Genomic DNA, 6,973 nt, shown 5'->3' with positions numbered 1-6,973 from the left:
GTCACACGGTATGATGAAAAGTTTAAATATTGATAACTTTAGATCTTCATCTTGTTTTGTAGAGTCTCATCTAATTTTTAAGTTGATCTGATGAAAGCTGTCTGAGTAGTACATAAAAACATAACACGTACCAAAAACAAGACATTTCCTGTTGCCACCAGGGGGCGCTGTGATTGTACGTCACAATTTCTGCACCTTGTCTTCTGGTGGCGACTCTTGTCGTATGTGTCTAGTTTGGACTCAATTGGACAAAATATGTCTGAAATATGGAAGCTTGTGTTTTGATGGCGTTTCATCAAACTTTAACGCCACACCACGGTCAGACGGTTTTGCTAAAACGTAATCCTTCAATAACTTTAGATCTCCAATTTGTTGTGATGACGATCGTCTAAATTTGAAGTTGATCTGATGAAAGCTGTACGACAAGTACATCAAAGAAAAAATATGGAATATGACCGAAATGGCCACTAAAGTCAAACTGGCGGGCTTCCTGCTGCGTTATTCATAATGCACTGATGGACTTTTTTGTGCATCTTGTCATGAGACACAATAGTCTATGTTTTTTTTGAGGATCGGTGAATGCTAAATGAGGGGCTTTTCCGTAGGTGGCGCTCTTGAGCCATTTTGCCACGCCCTTTTCAAAATACTTCAGAAAACGTAAACTTGCGCACATTTGTAATTTACTGTACACTTTAGAAACTTTTTGAGCACGTTAAAGCCCTCAAAAAGCCAATTCACTGAGCGAAGAAAAATAATAATAATAATAATCTTTTCAATTTCAATAGGTCCTCTCACCGATTTCGGTGCTCGGGCCCTAATAATCATTTCAATTTCAATAGGGCCTCCCACCGATTTCGGTGCTCGGGCCCTAATAATCTTTTCAATTTCAATAGGTCCTCTCACCGATTTCGGTGCTCGGGCCCTAATAATAATCTTTTCAATTTCAATAGGTCCTCTCACCGATTTCGGTGCTCGGGCCCTAATAATAATAAAAATCCTTACAGATTCAATAGGGCCTCTCACCATTCGGTGCTCGGGCCCTAATAATAATAATAATAATAATAATAATAATAATAATAATAATAAAAATCCTTACAGATTCAATAGGGCCTCTCACCATTCGGTGCTCGGGCCCTAATAATAATAATAATAACTAAAACTTGCTTGGGCATGTACTGTACATAAGGTACAGGGGTTGACTGTTGATACAGCGGTTGTTTGTCTCAAAGGGATCTTTGCAGCAGGACAGGCCTATGTGGCGTTGAGCCGTGTTAGGAGTTTGTCTGGATTGGTAATACAGGATTTTAAGGAGAAGGTCCTATATTGCAGAGCTGACATTAAAGATGCCATTAAAAGCATGCCTCCCTTCTTAGTCACAAATACTTCACTGGACAAATTTACTCAGCCAAACACACATAGTTTCAGATTGTTTTTAATGAATGTACAAAATTTACAAGCACACATTACAGATTTGGTTTCATGTACACAGCCCTTGCAGCTTAACTGTATTGCTGTAACAGAAACATGGCTTCCTGACACTTTTGTTAGCGAATGTGTCAAAATTCAAGGTTACAACTTTCACAACCAGTCACGAAGTTCAAGTTATAGTAATAGTAACCACACATTGGCAGACATACAACAACAACAGCATGGTGGAGTTGGCATGTATAGTAATGATGCCTTACAATATGACATCGTCAAGGTACCTCATTTAAGTTTGGAATGTATGGTGTACAACTACACCACATTCAGAATTGTGATAGCAGTGGTGTATCGACCGCCATCATATCCTATGTCTCATTTTAAAGCAAATCTCACCAGGTTAACTGATTGTTTAGATCTAATAAATACAACAGCTGCTGTAATAGGAGATTTTAATGATAACATCTTCAAATCTTCTAGTATGGTTGCCTTTATGGCAGACAAAGGATATATCCAACATGTCACTCAAGCAACAACTGAGAAGGGTACATTAATCGACCATATTTACATAAAAACAACATGTTATGATGTAGACACTTTGGTGTTGCCAACATATTTTAGTGACCACGAAGGAATTGCATGTTCTTTTACATCCAGGTTGTGAGACAAGCAATCAACTACAAATCCTGAATATGGTGAGATTGTTCTTGTTATGTTTTAGGAGATTTCATAATTATGTACCTGCACATACTAACACTTTTGAGACTAACAATGTAGTAGCATTTCCAAGGCACTTATCTATAACACAATTACAATGGTAGTTGCACTTAAATAGCACCTACTTATGGCACTCTTTAGTATGCTTTTGTTATACACACATTGAATATACATGCTGATACATATGATGTATTGTCATATCATGCAAATGGGTGTTTTGCATAAGGTTTTTTTCCCTGAATCATAAAAGCATTTCAAAGAACTATTAACAAACACTTAATTTGCAACCATGCAATCACAATGCAGACACATTCATAGGACAGATGTACTGAAAACATTCTACCACTTTTACTAAAAAATGCTTTTATGATAGGGTTTTGCTATACCTGGATTGTGATGTCAAAAAGCTAAAGGCTCCGGATGGAATTCCCAGTTTACTGGAGACAGGGTTCAATTCCCTGCGTTGTCCTGACTTGATGACATAACATTACATGAAAGGTCTTTTCTCATGGTTTTCTAAAATGAATGGTGAACAATACAAGACAATTTTTCCGAAATATATACACTGATTACATTATATCATACACAATATTCACTGTAAGCAAATCATTGCATAATAAAATGAAGTTTGCTTGTGCAATAATTTCATACATTTACCTTTCTCCTTGTCATTTTTTTGCATGTCATCCCACAGGTGATGGAATCTCATGCTGACAAAGACTGAAGCTGATGGCTTGTTGACTTATCGCACATGACTATAATGATGGAGCATGATTGTAAAGACAATTGACACAACTATAGTATATTTTTCCAACTGTCACAATAGTTCCGTTATGACACACAACACTGTACACTGTTTAGTACACTATGCATTTCAAAATAACTCTGTTAGTCCAATAATTATATTGCAACTTTTGCTAACCCTATATTCTTTGTCTTCCCAAGATGGTGTACTTGAATGATGACATTGGGCCTTACAATGTTGTGGAGAATAAGCGGCATCTTACTGTAGTGGTCTTTATGATGTTGACACCAACTGATCATGAACTACAATTTCAGTCACACTGCTATTTTAGCAACTGTGATTTCATCTAACACAAGAAGATGGCTTTTCAATAAACACGTGACATGATATTACATAACCATGTTAAGTGTTTTGTTCATTAATAAAACAATTGCAAGTAATGTGTCATCTGATTAGTATTATTTCAAATAAAAAATGCATACACTGTCATACGTGCAATACACTACAAAAGAAATGTGTTATGCATTCAATGAATACAGCATTATCTTTGCTCTCCTAGTCTTGTATGCATGTGAACTCATGTCGTCCATTTATATGGCAACAAATTTTGATATCAAATGTTGTATCATGGAAAATGTGCCACCTAATCCTATTTACAAATGCTTCTCCCATAATTGTTACACAAATTAACATTTATTTGTGTAACAATAACTATGGAATTTTACAGTGAATTAGACAGTTTAGATATAATCATAATCTTGACACATCAGTGTTGTAAACAGTTGCCTGATTAAATTCAAGTTATGTTTTCACACTGAGGAAAGTGGAGAGACCTGATTAGGACTGCTATCAACAAATCTGTGGAAGATTATCAACATAAATATTACAGATTAAATAGAAAGACATTTTATCTATTCAACAATATGTGCAGTTAACCATGAGGGTACAAACCCTCAACCTGGTAAATCGGTTCTATCTGCAATCTGTGGTGCTTCATACACAACACAAAACATTCTTTAACAGTGCCTTTCTTCTCATCATACATGATGAACTGCAGCACATGATGTCCTCAACAGCAACATGGTGGACATCTGCATCTTCAGGCTGGACAACACGAGGACAACCTGCACCAGCTACATGTTTTCCTCCCTTGACTAAAGATGGTTTGCAACTGTTTAGAGTTGGTTCATTGCTAAGTGTCATGGATAATAGAGTTAATTTCTGTAATCATTATGGTTGGTTAAAAATATAAACACTTATTAGAAAAATGTTTATCTTTTGTTTTCTGATTTGATACACTTTGGATAACACCCCAGTGATTTATTTGTCTTCTTTGCCATAAGAGACAGAACATAGTCATCACAGCGCTGTCCTTCAGGGCACATCCATCCCTAATAAACTGATAGGAAACATAAAAGAATATAGAGGAAGTGTTAGTTATGGACAAAGTGTGTATCATTATTTCCTGTGGACAATCAACTCTGTATTCGAATATGCTTTTGGATGAAACTGTGCACTACCATGACAATGAATGTACAGTATGGAGTTATTTCACATTCAAAGTATTGCATATATTATTTAATACACAATGTATTATGTGCAGTACTTTGCCATGGTTGTTTGTAATTAATGAAAAGAGGTCTGTACCTGAAGTCGGTGTTCAATGTGGTTGAATTCCAGTTGTCTCATGCTGGACATGCTAGAGAAAATTTCAACATAAATATACAAATGTGTAAAGTCATACATGTGCCAGGTTAAGTCCTTAACACACTTTAAATGGTAAAAAAGGAAGTGTATTACTTCAAAGTTAAACAGATCATAATCATTTCAGCTTAGGAAATAGTTAGTGTACATCAGCATCAAATTCTCTATTACACTGTCTGTTCTAATAAAGATACAAGGCTATAATTTATTTATATTTAACAGAACAATTCAGTGAAATCTGCCTGAGATTACAATGTAAACAGTGCAGGCAGCAGAACGTTTAGCTTTCTCTGTAAGACATCATAACAATACTCTGAATAAAGAGCTTTGGAAGTTGAATTCCCCTTTAAACATCTGCTCTTAAAATACAGATGTGACTTTAAATACGCACGTTTCAATTGATCACTGTAAGTCTGTTTCAGTAGAATAACTAACTGTGTAACATTGTCAAGTCAAATGCCTTGGCGAGTGAAACCATTTTATAGCAATAGATATCCTGATGGAGCTAATTCACCGGACACACACAGTCTCCTGTCTCAGATTTAACCTCATAAACTAACGCATGCCACTGCTGGGCGGACCTACTCATGTCGGTTCATATCGGTGTGTGTCGGTAATAGTGCCGTTCGCATTAAACAGGAGTTAATGCCCCAGATCGGAGTTCGTATTTAGCCTCCATGCTAACGGACGTTAGCTCGAATGCATGGTACTAAAACACCCTGCGAATCACTTCTACACATCTAAATAAAATACTGAGCTTGACTTACCACAGAAACGGGAGCGCAGACGTCTTTAACGTGTCCGTCAGCAGAACAAGCAAAACATCAAACTGTGTTATTCATCCGATACTGAGTGGGAGGTTTCGAAAGTCTCGAGTTGTGTTCAATGACACAGGAAAAAGTAAGGAGAAGGGAGGGCGCAGCTCACTGTGACGTCACGTAAATTTCAAACCACTATATCGCTTATTATAGCGATATAGAGGTAGTTACGAAAAAGTTCACCCCCTCAGAGTTTTAATGAAGGAAGATGATAGCGATTGAGACTAAAACCAAAGTTTGAATAATGCTGTAAACAGGTTTAATTCTACTCTAAAATTGGGCATTTTAACATGGGATTCAATGGGACTCTCTCCGACGAGCTGATGAACTTTCAAGCCATGCCATTAATAAACCGCATGATAAAAAGTCACAATAATCTTATGGCTACATTATCAATGTCTTGAGACCCATTAAACAAAGTTTGACATGGTTTTGCATATTGGATGAGCAGGAATACATCAGAGTGTCAGCTATACATTTCCTGCTGCCACCAGGGGGCGCTGTCATTTTAAGTCACGATTTCTGTATAGATGTCTTCATATCGCAACTATTGTCTTATGTGTCTAGTTTGGACTTGATTAGACAAAATATGTCCAAGATACAGAAGCTCGTGTTTTAGTGCGTTTCACCGAAGTCTCATCAAACTTTAGCGCCACGCCACAATCACACGGTTTGACGAAAAGTCGATCTTTCAATAACTTTAGATCTTCATTTTGTTGTGATGACAGTCGTCTAAATATTAAGTTGATTTGATAAAAGCTGTACGACTAGTATATAAAAACATAAAACGTGACAAAAACAAGACTTTTCCTGCTGTCACCAGGGGGCGCTGTCACTTTAAGTCACGATTTCTGTATAGATGTCTTCATATCTCTACTCTTGTCTTATGTGTGTAGTTTGGACTCGATAGGACAAAATAAGTCTGAGATATAGAAGCCCGTGTTTTGATGGCGTTTAATCAAATTTTCATGCCACGCCGCGGTGAGACGGTGCGACGAAAAGTTGATTTTTTTGATAACTTTCAATCTCCATATTGTTATGATGACACGCGTCTACATTTCAAGTTGATCTGATGAAAACTCTACAAGAGGTGAATCAAACAAAAATTATGGAATATGGCCAAAATGGCCACTAAATCAAAAATAGCGGGCTTCCTGTTGCATTTTTCACAATGCTCCAAGAGGCTTTTCTGTATGATTAGTCACGATACACCTTTCGCCAGATTTTGGTGAAAATGGGTTATGTGGAAACCTAGGGGCTGGGTTCCAGGGGGCGCTGTTGAGCCATTTTGCCACGCCCATTTCCAAATACCCCAGCATACGTAAATTTCCACCACTTTCTAATTTACTGCAAAGTTTAGCAACTTTTTGAGCACGTTAAAGCCCTCAAAAAGCCAATTCATTCGGACGGAAAAAAATAATAATAATAATAATAATAATAATAATAATCATTTCAATTTCAATAGGGCCTCTCACCGTTTCGGTGCTCGGGCCCTAACTAGGGCTACGTTGTAGCACTAACGGGCCCGAGCACAGGCAATTTCAAGTCTGTTGCGGTCGGGGAAGAG

The 6,973-nt window shown here is 37.2% G+C and overlaps 1 long non-coding RNA gene across 1 annotated transcript; it reads right to left on the bottom strand.

The window, feature by feature from the left end:
* Window positions 1-1,461: 1,461 nt before the first annotated feature.
* LOC133933222 (uncharacterized) lies at window positions 1,462-5,571 on the bottom strand. Its single transcript, XR_009912039.1, has 3 exons — window positions 5,356-5,571; window positions 4,532-4,583; window positions 1,462-4,283 (listed from the first exon to the last, which is right to left on the bottom strand). It is a non-coding gene; the product is annotated as an uncharacterized LOC133933222 (long non-coding RNA).
* Window positions 5,572-6,973: the final 1,402 nt, after the last annotated feature.

Source organism: Platichthys flesus, chromosome 3 (genome assembly GCF_949316205.1).
Source record: "Platichthys flesus chromosome 3, fPlaFle2.1, whole genome shotgun sequence".
Lineage (NCBI taxonomy): Eukaryota > Metazoa > Chordata > Actinopteri > Pleuronectiformes > Pleuronectidae > Platichthys > Platichthys flesus.
The sequence above is the reverse complement of the archived record's forward strand: the minus strand, read 5'-3'. Positions and strand labels throughout refer to the sequence as shown.